This window comes from Scyliorhinus canicula, chromosome 1 (assembly GCF_902713615.1).
Source record: "Scyliorhinus canicula chromosome 1, sScyCan1.1, whole genome shotgun sequence".
NCBI classification, from domain to species: Eukaryota; Metazoa; Chordata; class Chondrichthyes; order Carcharhiniformes; family Scyliorhinidae; genus Scyliorhinus; species Scyliorhinus canicula.
In genome coordinates, this window is record NC_052146.1 from 313,230,812 (window position 1) to 313,253,827 (window position 23,016).

Consider the following 23,016-nt stretch of genomic DNA (forward strand, 5'->3'; position numbering starts at 1 on the left):
GAAAACCTCCACCACGCGGCCGGCCACGTGCAACTCATGGGGGCCGCCATCTTGGACGCCATCTTCCTCGCCGCCCGCCACGTGCGATCCACGGGCCCGATCGGCATCTCCGCGCTCGGAAAACTCAGCGGAAGAATACAACTATGAACTCAGAGGGCAGTCATCACGGGGCCACTCCAGCACAGCTGATCGAGCCGCCGACTACCCACAACTCAGCGCAGTCACCCTGGACCAATCACGACCAAAGAATCTACAAAACTCGATGGCAGAGGTCCATATCAACGGGTACAGAACGCCATGCCTCTTCGACTCCGGGAGCACTGAGAGCTTCATACATCCAGACCTGGTAAGACACTGTCCGCTCCCCGTTTTCCCCGTGCAGCAAACTATCGCGCTCGCTTCAGGCTCCCATTCGGTCCAGATCCAGGGGCGCACCGCCGCGACACTCACAATCCGAGGCGTTAGCTACTCAAAATTCAAACTCTACGTTTTGCCTGAACTCTGCGTGCCACTCTTATTAGGCCTCGACTTCCAATGTAACCTCAAGAGCCTCACCCTCAGCTTCAGCGGGCCCCTGCCCCCACCCCCACTCACGATCTGCAGCCTCGCTACGCTGCGAATCCCCCCCCCCCCCTCCTCTCTTCGCCAATCTCAAAAAGGACTGTAAACCTGTAGCCACTCGTAGCAGGTGGTATAGCCTGCAGGATAGGGTATTTATCAGAACAGAGGTCCGAAGGCTACTCAGTGAGGGGATTATAGAGGCCAGCAATAGTCCCTGGAGAGCTCAGGTGGTGGTCGTTAAGACCAGGGAAAAATTCCGTATGGTGGTCGACTACAGTCAGACCATAAATAGATTTACGCTCCTCGACGCGTATCCCCTCCCCAGGATTGCAGACATGGTAAACCAGATCGCCCAATATCGGCTATTTTCCACGGTGGATCTGAAGTCTGCATACCACCAGCTCCCAATCCGCCCGGAGGACCTCCACTACACGGCATTCGAGGCCGATGGCCGCCTCTTCCATTTCCTCCGGGTCCCTTTTCGGAGTCACTAATGGGGTCTCGGTGTTCCAACGAGCAATGGACCGAATGGTGGACCAGTACGGGCTGCGGGCCACATTTCCGTACTTGGACAATGTCACCATCTGCGGCTATGACCAGCAGGACCACAACGCCAACCTCCACCGCTTTCTCCAGACGGCACAGAAACTGAATCTCACGTACAACAAGGAGAAATGCGTTTTCCGCACAACCAGACTAGCCATCCTCGGCTATGTCATGGAAAATGGAGTCCTGGGCCCAGACCCAGACCGTATGCGCCCCCTCTTAGAACTCCCCCTCCCCCATTGCCCCAAGGCCCTCAAACGGTGCTTGGGCGTCTTCTCCCACTACGCCCAGTGGGTCCCTCAATATGCGGACAAAGCCCGCCCACTCTTTAGGGCCACACGATTTCCCCTGTCAGCCGAGGCACGCCAGGCCTTCGACGGCATCAAGAAGGACATCGCCAAAGCGGCCATGCGGGCGGTGGATGAATCCACTCCATTTCAGGTAGAGAGCGACGCCTCAGAGGTAGCTCTAGCAGTCACACTAAATCAGGCAGGGAGACCAGTCGCATTTTTCTCCCGTACCCTCTCCGCTTCAGAACTCCGACACTCCTCAGTCGAGAAAGAAGCACAAGCCATTGTGGAGGCTATCCGACACTGGAGGCACTACCTCGCAGGTAGGAGGTTCACCCTCATCACCGACCAAAGATCGGTTGCCTTCATGTTCGACAACTCGCAAAGGGGGAAAATTAAAAACGACAAAATTCTGAGGTGGAGGATCGAACTCTCCACCTACAATTACGATATTAAATATCGACCCGGGAAGCTCAACGAGCCTACGGATGCCCTATCCCGCGGGACATGCGCCAGCGCGCAGATTGACCGATTAAAAGTCATCCACAATGACCTCTGCCACCCGGGGGTCACCCGGCTCGCCCACTACATCAGGGCCCGAAACCTGCCTTTCTCCAACGAGGAGGTAAAAGCGGTCACCAGGGACTGCCCGATCTGTGCGGAGTGCAAACCGCACTTCTATAGACCAGACAGGGCCCACCTGGTCAAGGCTTCTAGGCCCTTTGAACGCCTCGCGATTGATTTCAAAGGGCCACTCCCCTCAACTAACAAGAACGTTTCCCATTCGCTATCCCGTGCCCGGACATGACCTCCCACACAGTCATTAGGGCCCTGCATAGCATCTTAACCCTGTTTGGTTTCCCCAGCTACGTACACAGAGACCGGGGTTCGTCCTTCATGAGCGACGAGCTGCGTCAGTACCTGCTCGACAAGGGCATTGCCTCGAGCAGGACTACCAGCTACAACCCCAGGGGGAACGGGCAGGTGGAAAGGGAGAATGCGACGGTCTGGAAGACCGTCCTACTGACCCTCCGGTCTAGAAAGCTCCAAGTCTCCCAGTGGCAGGAAGTCCTCCCAGACGCGCTCCATGCTATTAGGTCCCTTTTGTGCACGGCGACCAATCAGACCCCTCACGAGAGGCTCTTCATTTTTTCCAGGGGCACTACCACGGGGGTCTCACTTCCAGCATGGCTGAGGACGCCGGGCCCCATACTTCTGAGGAAACATGTCAGGGCGCACAAAACCGACCCCCTAGTTGAAAAGGTGCGCCTGCTCCACACCAACCCCCAGTACGCATTCGGCGAGTTCCCTGACGGCCGTCAGGACATGGTATACCTCCGGGATCTGGCACCCGCCGGATCCAGCGCCCCCCTACCCCCACAGAAGGACCTCTTACCCTACACCCCATGTTGCCGCCCCCTTGCGCTCCCGAACCCACGAGCTCGCTCCGCCAGTTCCACGCCCCCATGCCGGCCAGCCCCCAGTGCCCCCAGTCCCCGGTCGAACCAGGAGAGTATGAAGCTCGGATACAACCCTCCCTGGAGTCCGCCATCGTACCCCAGCACACAACACCCATCCAGCCATCGCAAGAGGCTGCAACCCCGGTGTTCCACAGATCACAGCGGACAATTCGACTACCGGACAGACTGACGTTGTAGGCCACCACCCCCGCCGGACTTGATTTTTTGCAGGGGGTGAATGTGGTGAATGTAATATAGATGTATATATGATAATTCACACTGTCTTTGTAAGCGCAGTAGCGCTATCCGACCACTAGGGGGAGTAGCTCTGGGAGTACTCAGGAACTTGTACTGGGCTCCACCCTTGGCTCCGCCCATGACTCCTCCCCCCAGTGCTGCTGTATAAATACCCTTGTCCAGAGTCAACCTGAGTTCACGAAGAGTTCATCAACGGGTAACAGGCTGGCTCTGAAGTAAGTTGATTAAAGCCTAGATTCATATCGGAAACACGTGTCTGGTGAATTGATGGTTCCATCACTGTGATAGTGGAGTCGGACACTTTAAGAACTTTCAAGCAGTTATTGGATAGGCACATGGAGCACACCAGAATGACAGGAAGTGGGATAGCTTGATCTTGGTTTCGGACAATGCTCGGCACAACATCGAGGGCCGAAGGGCCTGTTCTGTGCTGTACTGTTCTATATTCTACACGTGCAACAGGTGATTAAGAAGACGAATGGAATTTTGTCTTTCATTGCTAGAGGGATCTAGTTTAAGACTAGGGAGGTTATGTTGCAATTGTATAAGGTGTTAGTGAGGCCACACCTGGAGTATTGTGTTCAGTTTTGTTCTCCTTACTTGAGAAAGGACGTACTGGCACTGGAGGGTGTGCAGAGGAGATTCACTAGGTTAATCCCAGAGCTGAAGGGGTTGGATTATGAGGCGAGGTTGAGTAGACTGGGACTGTATTCGTTGGAATTTAGAAGGATGAGGGGGGGATCTTATAGAAACATATAAAATTATGAAGGGAATAGATAGGATAGATGCGGGCAGGTTGTTTCCACTGGCGGGTGACAGCAGAACTAGGGGGCATAGCCTCAAAATAAGGGGAAGTAGATTTAGGACTGAGTTTAGGAGGAACTTCTTCACCCAAAGGGTTGTGAATCTATTGAATTCCTTGCCCAGTGAAGTAGTTGAGGTTCCTTCATTAAATGTTTTTAAGATAAAGTTAGATAGTTTTTTGAAGAATAAAGGACGTGCAGGTTAGGTGGATTGGCCATAATAAATTGCCCTTAGTGACCAAAAAGGTTAAGAGGGATTATTGAGTTACAGGGATAGAGTGGAAGTGTGGGCTTATGTGGGTCGGTGCAGACACGATGGGCCAAATGGCCTCCTTCTGCACTGTATGTTCTATGTTCTAAAGGAATAAAGAGTTATGGTGATCAGGCGGGAAAGTGGAGCTGAGTCCACAAAAGATCAGCCATGATCTCATTGAATGGTGGAGCAGGCTCGAGGGGCCAGATGGCCCACTCCTGATCCTAGTTCTTATGTTCTTATATGGACTCATTTTGCTGTTAATTGTGGATGGGAAAATACTTGCAAAGGTCTTGGCTGAAAGGCTGGATAGCTGTCTATTGGAGGTGGTCGCAGAGGACCAAGCGGGCTTTATCAAGGTTAGGCAGCTAACTGAGAACATCAGGTGGCTGCTGAATGTAATAATTATCCCTTTCAGGGAGAGAACACCAGTGTTAATGTAAGCCTACTTGTGACAATAATAAAGATTATTATTATTACTTCCAGCTGCAAAGAGGCACAAGGCAGGGATGCCACTATCCCTGTTAGCCGTGGCAATCGAACCACTGACAATCGCTCAGCGAGATGTGAAAGGCTGGAAGGGAATCCAAAGCAGAGGCAGAGAGCACAGAGTCTCACAAAGACCCACAGAAAGTAATCATGAAGTTCCTGGAAGAGTTTGGGACCTTCTCGGGCTACAAACGCAACGTGGGCAAGTGCGAGGCATTCCTGGTAAATGGAACGGGGGAGGGGCAGAGCTGGAGGGACTACCACTCAAACTAGCCCAAAACAAATTCCGCTGCCTGAGGATCCAAATAGCCCATGATTGGACACGGATCCATAAATGGAAACTGGCCAGTTTGGCGGAGGAATTAGAAAAGGACCTATAGAAATGGGATACACTCTCGCTTTCCCTGGCAGGGAGGGTGCAGACGATCAAGATGAACGTACTGCCGAGGTTCTTCTTCATCCCCAAGGCCTATTTCCACAAAATAGACAAAGTGATTATGCCGTTTGTGTGTGTGTGTGTGTGTTGGGGGAGGGGGGGGGGGGGAGGAGAGTAATAACCAGAGGATCCCTAAGTCGACACTAAAGGAGGAAAAACATGGGGGGTCTAGCCCTGCCAAATTTACAGTCGTACCACTGGGCACACAGCTGAGAGGGTGAGGGGATGGATACGAAAGCCGAACATGGAATGGATGAGGCTTGGGGAGTCCACCTGCCTTGGGCCCTTACCACAGCAGAGCTCCTACTCCCCGATCAAAGTACACATCCAGCCCAGTGGTGGCAGCCACATTGAAGATGTGAAACCAAATGAGGCAGCATTTCGGTTTCACCGAGATGGCCCCCATGGCCCCCATCTGCGGAAACCACACATTCCTGCCAGCAGTGCTCCATGCCACCTTTAAAAAATGGAGACAAGACGTGGGGACGCTCGCGGTCAGGGACCTTTACATAGCGGACAAACTCGCAACCTTGGGCGAGCTGACGGAGGACCAGGACCTGTCGAGGGGACAGGAGTTCAGTCATCTCCAAATTAACCACTTTCTCCGCAAGGAGACGGCAAAGTGTCCCAGGCCCCGAGAGACACTCTACTGGAGGAACTAATCAACACAGACAGTAAACTGTGGGAACAAATACGGACGGTTACTGGACAGGGCAAGACTACCACTGGATGAAGCTAGATGGAAATGTGAGGACAAATTGTGAACGGAAGTGGGGTGGGGCCACTGAGCGGAGCCAACTCCACCTCCTCCTGCACAAGGCTCATTCTCATGCAGCTCAAAGTGGTGCACAGAGCTCACCTGGCCAGAACCCGAATGAGCAGCTTCTTCCCGGATGGGAACGGTGTCAGGGCGGCCTAGCCAACCACACCCACATGTTTTGGGCCTGTCCTAGGCTTGTCGAGTTCTGGGCAGCCTTCTCCGAGACGATGTCCAAGGTTGTGGGGGTGAGGGTGGAGCCATGCCCGAGAGCGGCAATCTTCAGGGTATCGGACCAGCCAGAGCTACACATGAGGAAGAGGCCGACGCCCTGGCTTTCGCTTCCCTAATTGCACGCCAGAGAATCCTGCTCGGCTGGCGATCAGCAGCACCACCAGCACTGCAGACTGGCTGGCAGACCTGGCGGAATTTCTCCACCTGGAGAAGATCAAACACACCATCCGAGGGTTGGATGAGGGCTTCCAGAAAGCGTGGGAGCCATTCATCAGCCTGTTCCAAGACCCTGTTCGAGGCCAACAGCGACGAGGAAGGGGGGGGGGGCAAGGGAAGGTGCACACAAGAGAAACGGACAGAGGGGAGGGAGGGAGGGGAGGCAGGAGGCGGAGGGGAGGAGGGAGGGGAGGTGAGGGTACCCAAGGGAAGCACGGAGACAATTAAACAATGAAAACTAAAAGCCCCAGCAGAAAGAAGCGAAGCGAAATACGGGGTGGGGCCCAGGGCAGATGGCAACGCTAAGTGGGGAAGTAACTGGGGGGGGGGGGCTTCATGTAAAAACTGTTGTAAATAAGACGCAAACTTGTTTGTAAATACCATATACACTTGAGCTGTTACTCTGTAAAAATTGTGAAACACCATAAAAACATTTTAAAAAGGTAAATAAATCTTGTGTCTGTAACTGATTGGAGTCGTTGAGGGTTAAAGATCTCAGGAAAACAGGATTTATTGGTTCATTTAGTAATGTTTGGACTCTGGGGTCTGTGGGGTATGATTGACCATGCGCTCGCCCACACTGTCCAAACAGCGTGAAAGGGAATTTAAAAGAATGGAAATGGAAATGCAGCGAAAAGAGAGAAATAGAGATGAAATGAAAATGAAAATGAAAATCGCTTATTGTCACGAGTAGGCTTCAATGAAGTTACTGTGAAAAGCCCCTAGTCGCCACATTCCGGCGCCTGTCCGGGGAGGCTGGTACGGGAATCGAACCGTGCTGCTGGCCTGCTTGGTCTGCTTTAAAAGCCAGCGATTTAGCCCAGTGAGCTAAACCAGCCCCTATAGATAAATAGAGATGAAGCAAAAATAAATGGAGATCCAGGGTGAGGGAGCCAATCGTCGCTGTTGGCCTCGAACAGGGTCTTGGAACAGGCTGATGAATGGCTCCCACGCTTTCTGGAAGCCCTCATCCAACCCTCGGATGGTGTGTTTGATCTTCTCCAGGTGGAGAAATTCCGCCAGGTCTGCCAGCCAGTCTGCAGCGGTGGTGGTGCTGCCACCACCAAAGCCAAAGGCTGGCTGTGGTGGGTTGTTTTTCTAACTGGAGGCCTGTGACCAGCGCTGTGCCTCAGGGATCGGTGCTGGGTCACTGTTATTTGTTATATATATTAATGATTTGGATGAGAATGTAGGAGGCGTGGTTAGTAAGTTTGCAGATGACCCCAAGGTTGGTGGCATAGTAGATAGTCAAGAAGGTTCTATAAGATTGCAACAGGATCTTGATCAATTGGGCCAGTGGGCCGATGAATGGCAGATGGGAGTTTAATTTGGATAAATGTGAGGAGATGCATTTTGGTAGATCGAATCGGGACAGGACCTACTCAGTTAATGGTAGGGAGTTGGGGAGAGTTACAGAACAAAGAGATCTCGGGGTACAGGTTCATAGCTCCTTGCAGGTGGAGTGGCAGGTGGACAGGGTGGTGAAGAGGGCATTCAGCATGCCAGGTTTTATTGGTCAGAATATTGAATACAGGAGTTGGGACGTCTTGTTGAAGTTGTACAAGACATTGGTAAGACCACACATGGAATACTGTGTTCAGTTCTGGTCACCCTATTATAGGAAGCATATTGTTAAACTAGAAAGAGTGCAGAAGAGATTTACGAGGCTGCTACCAGGACTTGATGGTCTGAGTTATAAGGACGGAGGTTGAAGGGCAACCTGATAGAGGTCTACAAAATTATGAGGGGAATAGACAGAGTGGTTAGTCAGAAGCTTTTCTCCAGGGTAGATGGGTCAATTACTAGGGGGCATAGGTTTAAGGTGCGAGGGGCAAGGTTTAGAGGAGATGTACGAGGTAAGTTTTTTTACACAGAGGGTAGTGGGTGGCTGGAACTCGCTGCCGGAAGAGGTGGTGGAAGCAGGGACGATAGTGACGTTTAAGGGGCATCTTGATAAATACATGAATAGGATGGGAATAGAGGGATACGGACCCCAGAAGGGTAGAAGATTTTAGTTTAGACGGGCAGCATGGTCAGCGCAGGCTTGGAGGGCCGAAGGGCCTGTTCCTCTGCTGTACTTTTCTTTGTTCTTGAGATGCTGGATAGGCTGGGACTTCTTTCCCTGGAGCGTCAGAGGCTTAGGGGTGATCTTATAGAGGTCTATAAAATAATGAGGAGCATCGATAAGGTAAATAGTCAACATCTTTTCCCAAAGGTAGAGGAGTCTAGCACTAGAGGGCATAGGTTTAAGGTGAGAGGAGAGAGATACAAAAGAGACCAGAGGGGAAATGGCTTCACACAGAGAGTGGTGAGTGTCTGGAACGAGCTGCCAGAGGCAGTGGGAGAAGTGGGTACATATTTTCCTTTAAAAAGCAGTTAGACAGTTACATGGGCAGGGTGGGTATAGAGGGATGTGGGCCAAATGTGGTCAAGTGGGACTAACTTAGTGATAGAAACTGGGCGGCATGGACCAGCTGGGCCGAAGGGCCAGTTTCCGTGCTGTAAACATCTATGACTCTATGAGATTGGAAAGAGGAGACAGGAAAGAGGGAAAGAGAGAGGATAAAAGAACGAAAGTGAGAAAAAAGAAATGGAGATATAAATGAGGATGTTGGAATTCATAGATCATAGAATTTACAGTGCAGAAGGAGGCCATTCGGCCCATCAAGTCTGCACCGGCTCCTGGAAAGAGCACCCTACCCAAAGTTAACACCTCCACCCTATCCCCATAACCCAGTAACCCCACCCAACACTAAGGGCAATTTTGGACACTAATTGGCAATTTATCATGGCCAATCCACCTAACCCGCACATCTTTGAACTGTGGGAGGAAACCGGAGCACCCGGAGGAAACCCACGCACACACGGGGAGGATGTGCAGACTCCGCACAGACAGTGACCCAAGCCAGAATCGAACCTGGGACCCTGGAGCTGTGAAGCGATTGTGCTATCCACAATGCTACCGTGCTGCCCCGAATTAGATGAGGACTTTCAGTTTAAGGAACTGGAAATGGGTGGAGAGTTGCCAGAAAGTAGAGGGGTGCTGAATCCTAGATCAGAATCCAGTGGTGATAAGTTTAAATTTATACAGGCTCTCCCAAAATTCAAAGAGAAGGAAGCAGAATTGTCCATTAAGGCTTTTGAGAAAATAATGGCCAAAGGCAAAGTGGACAGAGCAAACAGGAAGTTTATGCTGCCTTGTCAGAGCAGGAGTGCAGGGATTATGAGACGATAAAAAAAAGGCGACAGGCAAGAATTTTGGAATTTAAGGAGGCAGCCGGGACAGGCTTATTCAGAATTTTAAAAGGGTGATAGCACAGTGGTTAGCACTGCTGCTTCCCAGTTCCAGGGTCCCAGGTTCGATTCTCAGCTTGGGTGACTGTCTGTGCGGAGTCTGCACGTTCTCCCCCGTGTCTGCGTGGGTTTCCTCCGGGTGCTCCGGTTTCCTCCCACAAGTCCCGAAACACGTGCTTGTTAGGTGAATTGGACATTCTGAATTCTCCCTCTGTGTACCCGAACAGGCGCCGGAATGTGATGATTAGGGGATTTTCACAGTAACTTCATTACAGTGTTAATGTAAGCCTTCTTGTGACACTAATAAAGATTATTATATTATTGTAACAAGATGGAACACATTTAGTCGGTGTGCTGGAAGTTGAAAGGAAAGACTTGTGGGAGACTCTCTAAAGGGAGCGGAAGTGGAGTATACTACAGTACAGACTGTAGTGTTAACTGGACTAAGGAGACCTGAGGTATACACTGCTGTAGGAGCAGATGTGAGGACTAAGGTAGAAGGCATTCTAGGTTTGTGGCTCAGGGGAAGGTCACCCCATCTTCCTCAACTGGTGTAGCCAAACCCAGAACCATTTTAAGGGGCTACTCAAACTCTCATATTGGAGAAGGATTTGTTTTTTCCCCCCAGAGAGCTCAGTGAAAGCTGAGGTACTCATAAATGGGATAGATGGAAGTTGTATCCCCATTCCATTGTATAAAGTGCAATTGGAGAGTGATTTAGTGCCAGGTCCAGTAGTTGTTGGAGCGGTTAAGGAGTGGACTTACTTTTGGGGAGTGATTTAGCAGGAGTGAAGGTTGTAGCTTCGCCCAGGATTACAGAGAGTTTGGAGGAAGCACTGCAACTCTCTCGAGATGCCAGCAGCGGGAGTTAGGAAAACTCACTGGGTAGTCGATGACTCAACAGATGTTGACAGCTGTAGATCACGTATCAAATGGCAGCGGGAGCGAACCAGATTCTGAGATGGATTGTCAGGCCAAAGGTGACCATTAGGATGAAGAGTCAGACGAGAGTTTTGACTTTGATTAAGGTTAAGATTATGAAATTGTGATAAACAGTTGTTACTGAATAGACCCATCCCTAATTGATCGTGAACAATTGGCAAGGAATTCTTCCAAAGCTGGGGAGTGGAAACTAGAGCTTTAGCTTAGAATGTGCAATAACCGAACAGGAAATAGAGAACAAAAATAAGAGAACAACAACATCACCCTGTCTGCTCAAACGCAGTGGTTTGAAGTGTATTTGTTTCAACGCCAGAGGTATAGCGGGTAAGGCAGATGGACTTGGGAGCACTGATTAGTACTTGGAATTATGATGTTGTGCCTATCACAGAAATGTGGTTAAAGGAAGGGCAGGATTGGCAGCTGAACGTTGGAGGGTATAGATGCTTCAGGAGAGATAGAAGGGGATGTAAAAGGGGTGGGGCAGTAGCGTTACTGGTTACGGAGAATATTATAGCCGTACTGCGGGAGGACACCTCGGAGGGTTCATACAATGAGGCATTCTGGGTAGAGCTCAGGAATAGGAAGGGGGCAATCACAATGTTGGGGGTTTATGACAAGCCCCCAACTGCCAGCGAGAGATAGAGGAGCAGATAGGTAGAGAGATTTTGGGTAGGTGCAAAAGTAACAGGGTTGTTGTGGTCGGGGATTTTAATTTCCCCAATATTGACTGGGACTCACTGAGTGCTGGGGGTTTGGATGGGGCAGAGTTTGTAAGGAGCATCCAGGAAGCCTTCTTGATGCAATATGTAGATCGTCCAACTCGGGAAGGGGCGGTACTGGATCTGGTATTGGGGAATGAGCCTGGACAGGTGGTTGAGGTTTCAGTAGGGGAGCATTTTGGGAGTAGTGACCACAATTCCGTATGCTTTAGGGTACATTTGGACAGGGATGAGGGTAACCCTTGCGTTAAGGTGCTAAACTGGGGAAAGGCAAATTACGATAACATTAGACAGGAATTGAAGAGTTTGGATTGGGTGCGGCTGTTGGATAATAAATCAACATCGGACATGTGGGAGTCTTTCAAGCAACAGTTGATTAGGATTCAGGAAAGTCATGTTCCTGAGAGAATGAAGGATAAGTATGGGAAGATTAGGGAGCCTTAGATAACGAGGGATATTGTGAACCTCATCACAAATAAAAAGGAGGCTTTTGTACGGTCTAGAAGGGTGGGAACAGTCAAAACCCTTGAGAAGCATAAAGAAAGTAGGAAGGTGTCATAATATCCACTCATGTATATAATGAGATGCAGACAGGCAGTGATTGACACATAGGATGACCAGTAAGCACACAGCACAGAGCAGCCAATCACCAGACAGGACACTACCACTATAAAGCCAGAGGGCACTAGGTTTCCCGCTCTCTCGGGACCCAGTTACTGAGACAGTCAGAGCCCACGAGCTAGCGAGCACAACCACCATGCGGTAGCTGGTAAGTCTGGTCAGGCTACTACAAGGTCACCAGTCAGTTCAGTATAGTGTCGACCCACAGCTGAATATGTACAGCAGTTCTCTAGTTGAATAAAACAGTGTTGGATCTTCTCCTGTGTTAGACGTCTGTTTCTAACTTCCCTGCATCGTGTGCAGTCCACATCAAACCAACCTGCCTAACACATCATGGTACCGGAGTGAAACTGATCTTGACGGACCTACCTCGAGTGAATCAGCATTGACCAGCAAGCAGCCATCCAGCGAAATGGCAAACATCCAGCCTCCTCTGTAACTCCGCATCTCCGGCAACCTCGGTGCCAACTGGAAAATCTTCAAGCAAAAGTTCCTCTTGTACATCGAGGCCTCCGACCTCGAGGCAGCATCGGATGCCAGGAAGATCGCGATTTCTCTCCACTGCGGGGGATCACGCCATCCATATCTACAATTCGCTTACGTTCGCCAACGGCGAAGACAAGACAAAATTTAAAACAGTCCTGCTGAAGTCCGACAGCCACTGTGACATTGAGATGAATGAGAGCTTTGAACGGTACATCTTCCAGCAGAGGCTTCTGGGTAAGGATGAATCTTTTCAGTCCTTCTTGACCCATCTCCACATCCTAGCACAGTCATGTAACTATGACTCGACGGCTGTTCCCATGATCCGGGATCGGATCATTTTCGGGGTCCACTCCGACTCCCTGCGGCAGCAGCTCCTTAATATCAAACAGTTAACCCTCTCTGTCGCTATCGAGACGTGTGTTGTCCATGAGCATGCCAAGACTCGTTACTCCCACATCAGGGCGGCCGAGACTGCAAAGCTGGCCTCCCACAAGGTGGAAAGGGTGCAGGCCATCACACAGATGCAGGGCCTGAGCATCGAGGAGAGTGGCCGTTTTGCGCGCTTTTCCCGGATTCCTGCGCATGCGCGCCACGACCGAGTGGACGACGAGACCGACAACCCGACTGCGCAGGTGCATACGTCGGCCGACCGCACGGCGCATGCGCGATGGCGCACGGATCGTGCTGACGTCAGCGTCATGACGTGTCCGAATTGTGGCTCCGCCCACTTAAAGCGCCAATGTCCGGCAAAACGTCGCTGATGTCTCCAGTGTGGCAAGCTTGGCCACTATGCAGCCCTTTGCAGATCCGCTCCACCGCTCAGCAGCCAGCGATCCCAGCTGCGGCGCAGAAGTGTCCGCTCAATACAGCAAGGCATGCCAGATTCCGATCCCGACAGCCCAACGGACCCTGATGCTGACTGACTCAAGTCTCCATATCAGGTGGGCATCATAACCACACGAGCTGGCCTCCACCACACCTGCGCCATGCCTCTCGATCCTCAGTGTGGATCCCGATGATGAGTGGTGTGCTGCCCTCACAGTTAACAAGGCTCGCATCCGATTTAAACTGGACACCGGCACGCCTGCGAACCTCATCTCACAATCCGACCTCGACACCATCCAGGCCCGACCAAGCATTCTTCCACCGGCCTGCCAGCTCCTTGACTACAATGGCAATGCCATAGCTGCCAGTGGCTCGTGTCAACTAGGGGTATCCAACAAGGCGATCAAGGCAACATTACGGTTTGAAATGGTCAGGCGTGACAGGGCGTCCCTGCTCGGTGCTCGCGCCTGCAAGCTCCTGAACCTGGTTCAGCAGCACCCGAGCCTGCAAGCTCCTGAACCTGGTTCAGCAGCGCCCGAGCCTGCAAGCTCCTGAACCTGGTTCAGCAGCGCCCGAGCCTGCAAGCTCCTGAACCTGGTTCAGCAGCGCCCGAGCCTGCAAGCTCCTGAACCTGGTTCAGCAGCGCCCGAGCCTGCAAGCTCCTGAACCTGGTTCAGCAGCACCCGAGCCTGCAAGCTCCTGAACCTGGTTCAGCAGCACCCGAGCCTGCAAGCTCCTGAACCTGGTTCAGCAGCGCCGGAGGCTGCAAGCTCCTGAACCTGGTTCAGCAGCGCCGGAGGCTGCAAGCTCCTGAACCTGGTTCAGCAGCGCCCGAGCCTGCAAGCTCCTGAACCTGGTTCAGCAGCACCCGAGCCTGCAAGCTCCTGAACCTGGTTCACCTGGTTCAGCAGCGCCCGAGCCTGCAAGCTCCTGAACCTGGTTCAGCAGCACCCGAGCCTGCAAGCTCCTGAACCTGGTTCAGCAGCGCTCGAGCCTGCAAGCTCCTGAACCTGGTTCAGCAGCGCCCGAGCCTGCAAGCTCCTGAACCTGGTTCAGCAGCACCCGAGCCTGCAAGCTCCTGAACCTGGTTCAGGCAGCACCCGAGCCTGCAGCTCCTGAACCTGGTTCAGCAGCGCCGGAGGCTGCAAGCCTCCTGAACCTGGTTCAGCAGCGCCGGAGGCTGCAAGCTCCTGAACCTGGTTCAGCAGCGCCCGAGCCTGCAAGCTCCTGAACCTGGTTCAGCAGCACCCGAGCCTGCAAGCTCCTGAACCTGGTTCAGCGAGTCCACACCATGTCATCGTCACCGGCGGTGGCCTTGCCCGATGGAAATTTGCAAGCCGACATAGACGACATTGTCACGCAGTACCACTGTGTATTCGATGGAATGGGCACGCTCCCGTACCGATACAAAATGATGCTCAAGCTGAACGCCGCCCCTGTAATCCATGCACAACGCCGGGTGCTAGCGCCCCTCAAGGATCGTCTGAAAAAGCAACTACAGGATCTCCAAGATCAGGGCATCATCTCGAAGGTCACAGAGCCAACAGACTGGGTCAGCTCCATGGTCTGCGTAAAGTAGCCATCAGGGGAGCTCCGCATTTGCATTGATCCCAAGGATCTAAACTGTAACATCATGCGGGAGCATTACCCGATCCCGAAGAGTTAACCAGTGAGATGGCTCATGCCAAATTCTTCACTAAGCTGGACGCCTCCCGAGGCTTTTGGCAAATACAGCTGGACGTGTCCAGTCACAAGCTGTGCACGTTCAACACCCCGTTCAGTCGCTACTGCTACAACCGCATGCCTTTCGGCATCATATCTGCCTCCAAAGTATTTCATCGCATCATGGAGCAGATGATGGAGGGCATCGAGGGGGTGTGAGTATACGTGGACGACGTGATTATCTGGTCCACAACGCCCCAGGAACACATCACTCGCCTCAAGCAGGTCTTCCAGAGAATTCATGAGCATGGTCTCCAGCTCAACAGGGCCAAGTGCTCATTTGGTCAATCAGATATCAAGTTTCTAGGTGACCACGTCTCGTAGCAGGGCCTGCGGCCAGATGCCGACAAGGTCTTGGCGATTAACGCCATGAAGACCCCGGAGGACAAGAAGGCGGTCCTCCGCTTCCTCGGGATGGTCAACTTTCTCGGGAAATTCATTCCCAATATGGCATACCACACCATGGCGCTCCGCCATCTCGTCAAGAAGTCAACAGAATTCCAATGGCTGCCCACACATGAAGCGGAATGGCGTGAGCTGAAGGCAAAGCTCACCACAGCCCCAGTTCTAGTGTTCTTCGACCCAACCAAGGAAACCAAGATATCAACTGATCCAAGCCAGGATGGCATTGGGGCGGTGCTCCTCCAGCGAGATGACCCCTCATCCTGGGCTCCAGTGGCGTATGCCTCCAGGACCATGACGCCCACTGAGCAACGTTATGCCGAGATCGAAAAGGAGTGTCTGGGTCTCCTGACAGGAATAGTCAAGTTTCATGACTACGTTTACGGCCTGCCGAAATTCACGGTGGAAACGGACCACAGGCCTCTAGTCCACATAATCCAGAAAGATTTAAATGACATGACACCTCGGTTACAGCAAATTCTTCTTCGACTCCGCCGCTATGACTTCGAACTTGTCTACTCGCCAGGCAAAGAGCTGACCATTGGAGATGCCCTATCCCGGTCCATCACCACACCGTGTGAACAAGGTGACTTCATCTGCCACATAGAAGCGCAAGTGCAGTTGTGTGCCACCAACCTCCCAGCCTCTGACGAACGGATGGTCCAAATACGTGAGGAAACGGCCAAGGATCCTCTGCTGCAGCGTGTGATGCAGCACCTTACCCATGGCTGGCAGAAGGGACAATGTCCCCAATTCTTTAACGTGAAAGACGAGCTGACAGTTGTGGAGGGAATCCTTCTGAAACTCGACAGGATTGTTATTCCTCAAAGCATGCGGGCTATGGTGCTGGGTCAACTCCATGAGGGTCACCTTGGAGTCGAGAAATGCCGACGCAGAGCTCGGGAGGCGGTTTATTGGCCGGGCATTAACCAGGACATTGCCAACACGGTCCTCAACTGCCCCACCTGTCAGAAGTTTCAACCGGCTCAACCCAAGGAAACACTGCAACAGCACGAGATCGTGACCTCTCCGTCATACAAAGTATGTGTAGACCTTTTCCACGCCAAGGGGCGTGACTACGTACTCCTGGTCGACTTCTCCAGTTACCCAGAAGTGGTGAAACTGTCCGACCTCACGTCGAAGGCGGTCATCAAAGCCAGCAAAGAAACATTCGCCAGGCACGGGATATTGCTTACGGTAATGAGCGACAGCGGTCCATGCTTTTACAGCCAAGAATGGTCTGATTTTGCACAGTCCTACAACTCCCGTCACATTACGTCCAGTCCCCACTACCCGCAATCAAACGGGAAGACCGAGAAAGGGGTCCATATTGTCAAGCAGTTGCTGTGCAAAGCTGCAGACTCAGGCTCCGACTTCAACCTGGCAATGCTGGCACACAGGGCTACCCCACTGCCCACTGGGTTGTCAGTGGACAATGATGCTCATGAATCGCACTCGGAGGACCACAGTTCCAGCCATCCATGTTCCAGACCTTGACCACCTCACGGCCGTATAAAAAGTGCAGCAGTCTCGGGCCCAACAGAAGGCCACATACGATGCTCATGCCACGGATTTACCTGAGCTGGCTCCAGCCGATCATGTTCGTGTCCAGTTGTCTGAGGGCGGTTGGTCAGCCACAGCTGTTGTTGTCAAACAAGTTGCCCTGAGGTCTTTCATTGTTCGCATAGCTGATGGCTCCCTGCTACGGCACAACAGAAGGGCATTGCGAAGAGTTCCACGCCCACCACCTGACCGCAGTGCTCCACCGACTATCGTGCTTCCTCCGGATGTACCCTGCCACGAGGCCACCGATCTGCCAGCAATCCTGCCGGGCCACGCGACCACCACAATGGCAGCGATCCCACCTCTTCATGTGCAGGCGGCTCCTGATTCAACGCTGCGGCGATCGACAAGAATTCGTCGCCCACCACAAAGACTGAATCTGTAGACTTTTTTGTAAATTTTGTGACTGAATCCATCGACTTAGCTCTTGTAAATATTGCTTAGTTCGCCATGTATCTGCACTATCGACACCTTCCCATGTATAGACGTTTGTTCAATCACCGTTTGTGTATAGTCAGGTATATATATATATATACACACACATACATACCTCAGTATTTATTTTAACTAAAAAAAAAGGGGAGAGATATCATAATATCCACTCATGTATATAATGAGATGCAGACAGGCAGTGATTGACACATAGGATGACCAGTAAGCATACAACACAGCAGCCAATCACCAGACAGGACACTACCACTATAAAGCCAGAGGGCACTAGGTTTCCCGCTCTCTCGGGACCCAGTTACTGAGACAGTCAGAGCCCACGAGCTAGCGAGCACAACCACCATGCGGTAGCTGGTAAGTCTGGTCAGGCTACTACAAGGTCACCAGTCAGTTCAGTATAGTGTCGACCCACAGCTGAATATGTACAGCAGTTCTCTAGTTGAATAAAACAGTGTTGGATCTTCTCCTGTGTTAGACGTCTGTTTCTAACTTCCCTGCATCGAGTGCAGTCCACATCAAACCAACCTGCCTAACACATCAGAAGGTACTGAAGCTGGAAATTAGGAGGGCTAGGAGGGGTCATGGCAAGTCTTTGGCAAGTATGATTGAGGTGAATGCCAAAGCTTTTTATTCATACAAAGCAAGAGGGTAGCCAGGGAAAGGATTGGACCACTTAAGGACAGTGGGGGGAATCTATGTGTTGAGCCAGAGGAAATGGACGAGGTACTAAATGAATACTTTGCATCAGTGTTCACCAAAGAAAAGGACTTTGTGGAAGATGATTCTTGGGTAGGGTGTGTGGACAGTCTGGGTCATGTTGACATCAAAAAGGAGGAGATATTGGGAGTTCAAAAGATATTGAGGTAGATAAGTCTCCTGGGCCGGAATGGATTTATCCCAGAATACTGAGGGAAGTAAGGGGGGAAATTGCTGGAGCCTTGACTGACATCTTTGTATCCTCATTGGCTACAGGTGAGATCCCAGAGGACTGGTGAATAGCTAATGTGGTACCGCTGTTTCAGAAAGGTAGCAGGGATAATCCTGGAAACTACAGGCCGGTGAGCCTCACATCGGTAGTCGGTAAATTATTGAAGAGAATTCTCAAGGACAGGATTTATACCCATTTGGAAACAAATTGACTCATTAGTGATAGCATGGTTTTGTGAAGGGGAGGTCGAGCCTCACTAACTTAGAGTCATAGACAGGCCCTTCGGCCCAGCTGGTCCATGCCGACCAGTTTCTATCACTAAGTTAGTCCCACTTAACCGCATTTGGCCCATATCCCTCTATACCCACCCTGCCCATGTAACTGTCTAACTGCTTTTTAAAGGACAAAATATGTACCTGCCTCTCCCACTGCCTCTGGCAGCTCGTTCCAGACACTCACCACTCTCTGTGTGAAGAAATTTCCCCTCTGGTCTCTTTTGTATCTCTCTCCTCTCACCTTAAACCTATGCCCTCTAGTTCTAGTCTCCTGTATCTTTGGGAAAAGATGTTGACTCTCTACCTTATCGATGCTCCTTATTATTTTATAGACTCTATAAGATCACCCCTAAGCCTCCTACGCTCCAGGGAAAAAAGTCCCAGCCTATCCAATATCTCCAGATAACTCAGACCATCAAATCCTGGTAGCAGCCTCGTAAATCTCTTCTGCACTCTTTCTAGTTTAACAATATCCTTCCTATAATAGGGTGACCAGAACGGAACACAGTATTCCATGTGTGGTCTGACCAATGGCTTGTACAACTTCAACAAGACGTCCCAACCCCTGTATTCAATATTCTGACCAATAAAACCTGACATGCTGAATGCCTTCTTCACCACCCTGTCCACCTGCCACTCCACCTTCAAGGCGCTATAAACCTGTGCTCCTAGATCTCTTTAGAACATAGAACAGTACAGCACAGAACAGGCCCTTCGGCCCTCGATGTTGTGCCGAGCAATGATCACCCTACTCAAACCCACATATCCACCCTATACCCGTAACCCAACAACCCCCCCTTTAACCTTACTTTTTAGGACACTACGGGCAATTTAGCATGGCCAATCCACCTAACCCGCACATCTTTGGACTGTGGGAGGAAACCGGAGCACCCGGAGGAAACCCAGGCAGACACGGGGAGGACGTGCAGACTCCGCACAGACAGTGACCCAGCCGGGAATCGAACCTGGGACCCTGGAGCTGTGAAGCATTTATGCTAACCATCATGCTGCCGTGCTGCCTTGTTCTGTAACTCTCCCCAACTCCCTACCATTAACTGAGTCGGTCCTGCCCTGATTCAATCTACCAAAATGCAAAACCTCACATTTATTCAATTTAAACTCCATCTGCTATTCATCTGCCCACTGGCCCAATTGGTCAAGATCCTGTTGCAATCTTATATAACCTTCACTATCCACTATGCCACCAATCTTGGTGCCATCTGCAAACTTACTAACCATGCCTCCTACATTCTCATCCAAACCATTAATATATATAACAAATAACAGTGGACCCAGCTCCGATCCCTGAGGCACAGCGCTGGTCACAGGCCTCCAGTTTGAAAAACAACCCTCCACAACCAGCTTCGGTCGCCAAGCCAATTTTGTATCCAATTTTGCTACCTTGCCCTGGATTCTGGGAGATTTAACCTTTTGCAACAACCTACCATGCGGTACCTTTTCAAAGGCTTTGCTAAAGTCCATGTAGACAACGTCGACCACACTGCCCTTATCTACCTTCTTGGTTACCCCTTCAGAAAACTCAATCAAATTGGTGCGACATGACTTTCCCCTTACAAAGCCATGCTCCCTTTCCCTAATTAGCCCTTTCCTGTCTAAATGTCTGTAGATCCTGTCCCTCAGAATACCTTCTGACGACTTCCGGTGGCGGCAATGCGGAGCTAAGCCGCACGTTCGGCAGCTCCCGCTTTTTTTGGAATTTCGGGCTCTTTTAAGAGCCCGCAACGGCACTGTTTCGACTTTTCCCCCGGGGGGGAAACACAGCCAGTGTGCCCAGCAGCCGGTGGATGGACTGGACTCGCAACGGAGCGGTCCAAAAATCGGTTTTACCTCAGAGAACGGCGAGAGGCAGAAAAGGCATGATGGCGGCAGGCGGGGAAGCAGCAGCAGCCTGGCAGCTGTGGGCGCGGGAGCAGCAGGAGCTGCTTCAGCGCTCCTTCAAGGAGCTCAAAGCCGAGATTCTGGAGCCGTTTAAGGCCTCACTGGACAAACTGGTGGCGACCCAGACGGCTCAGGCCGGGGAGATTCGGGAGCTGCGGCACAAGGCCTTGGAGAATGAGGATGAGCTTTTGGGCCTGGCAGTGAAAGTGGAGTCGCACGAGGCACTGCACAAGAAATGGCAGGCAAGGATGGAGGAGATGGAGAACCATTCCCGCCGGAAGAATCTACGGATTTAGGGCCTCTCGGAGGGGCTGGAAGGTTCGGATTTGGCAGCCTATGTGGTCCTAATGTTAAACTCGCTGATGGGGGCAGGGTCGTTTCGTGGTCCCCTGGAGCTGGAAGGCGCCCATCGAGTGCTGCAGCGGAAGCCCAGGGTGGTGCTGGTCCATTTTCACCGCTTGGTTGACCGGGAGTGCGTGTTGAGGTGGGCGAAGGAGAGGAGCAGCAGGTGGGAGAATACGAACGTTCGAAATTTTTCAGGACTGGAGCGCGGAGGTGGCAAGAAGGGCTGGCTTCAATCGAGCGAAGGGAGTGCTCCACAGGAAGCGGGTGAAGTTTGGCTTTCTACAGCCGGCTCGCCTCTGGGTCACGTACAAGGAGGAGAGGGGGGGGGGGTGCCGGGTTGTTGCTGCAGGGACTGTGAGGGAATGGACGGTGAAGGGGGAGGGGGGGTTTGCCACTGTGGGGATGGGCTTTGGGGGTTCCGCGGGCACGTGGTGGGTTGAGGAAGGGCTATGGCTGATCGGCGTACAGGGAAGGGGACAGCCCCTCGGGTTCGGTTGGTCACATGGAACATGAGGGGGCTGAATTGTCCGGTGAAGCGATCCCGGGTCTTGGCTCACTTGAGGGGGCTGGGAACGGATGTGGCTATGCTCCAGGAGACGCACCTCAGGGTTACGGATCAGGTGAGGCTAAGAAAGAGTTGAGTGGGACAGGTGTTTCACTCGGGGCTTGATGCAAAGAACCGTGGGGTGGCAATTTTGGTGGGTAAGAGCCTGTCGTTCGTCGCGTCCAAAGTGGTGGCGGATAGTGCAGGTCGATATGTGATGGTGAGTGGGAGACTTCAGGGGGAGCGGGTGGTCTTGGTTAATGTTTATGCCCACAACTGGGATGATGCGGGCTTCATGCGGCGTATGCTGGGCCTGATCCCGGACCTGGAGACAGGGGGATTGATCCTGGGTGGGGACTTTAACACGGTGCTGGATCCGGCTCTGGACCGCTCGAAGTCTAGGACGGGCAGGAGGCCGGCAGCGGCCTCGGTGCTGAGGGGGTTCATGGATCAGATGGGAGGGGTGGACCCTTGGAGGTTTTTGAAGCCGGGGGGTAGGGAGTTCTCCTTTTTCTCCCATGTTCATAAGGCGTATTCCCGGATTGACTTTTTCGTGCTTAGCAGGGCGCTGATCCCGAGAGTGGTGGGGGCAGAGTATTCGGCGATAGCCATTTCTGATCATGCTCCACATTTGGTGGACCTGGAGAGAAGGATCAACGCCCGCTGTGGAGGTTGGTTGTGCGGCTTTTGGCAGAGGAGGAAGTGTGCGGGCGGATCCGTAGGGGTATAGAGGGGTATCTGGAAACCAATGATAACGGGGAGGTGCAGGTTGGGATGGTTTGGGAAGCGCTAAAGGCAGTAGTTAGAGGGGAGCTGATCTCTATTCGGGCGCACAGGGAGAGGGGGGAGAGGGTCGAGAGGGAGTGACTGGTGGAGGAGATGGTCAGGGTGGATAGGAGATATGCAGACACCGGAAGAGGGGCTTCTGAGGGAGCGGCGCAGTTTGACATTTTAACCACCCGTAAGGCGGAGGTGCAGTGGAGGAGGGTACAGGGGGCGGTGTATGAGTACGGGGAGAAGGGAAGCCGGATGTTGGCTCACCAGCTCCGGAAGCGGGAGGCAGCTAGAGAAATTGGGGGAGCCACGGATGCGGGTGGGAACTTAGTGCGGGGTGGAAAGGACATCAATGGGGTGTTCAGATCCTTCTATGAGGGGCTGTACCGGGCGGTACCCCCCGGGGAAGCAGGCGGGATGGACCGCTTTTTGGATAAGCTGGAGTTCCCAAGAGTAGGGGACGAGCGGGTGGAGGGTCTGGGGGCCCCAGTTGGAGGAGCTGATGGAGGTGCTGGTGAGCATGCAGACAGGGAAAGCACCGGGGCCTGACGGGTTCCCGGTGGAATTTTATAAGAAATTTTCAGATTTGCTGGGCCCGCTGCTGGTGGGGACCCTGAATGAGGCCAGGGAGGGGGGGGCTCTGCCCCCTCGACGATGTCCAGGGCAATTATCTCTTTGCTCCTGAAGCGGGACAAGGACCCCCTTCAGTGTGGGTCTTATAGGCCGATCTCGCTCCTTAACGTAGATGTTAAGTTGTTGGCAAAGGTGCTGTCCAGGGAGGGTGGAGGATGTGGTCCCGACGATGATTCATGAGGACCAAACGGGGTGTGTAAAGGGGAGACAATTGAATGCCAACGTGCGGAGGCTCCTGAATGTTATGATGATGGCGCCGGTGGTTGGGGAGTCAGAAATAGTGACGTCCATGGA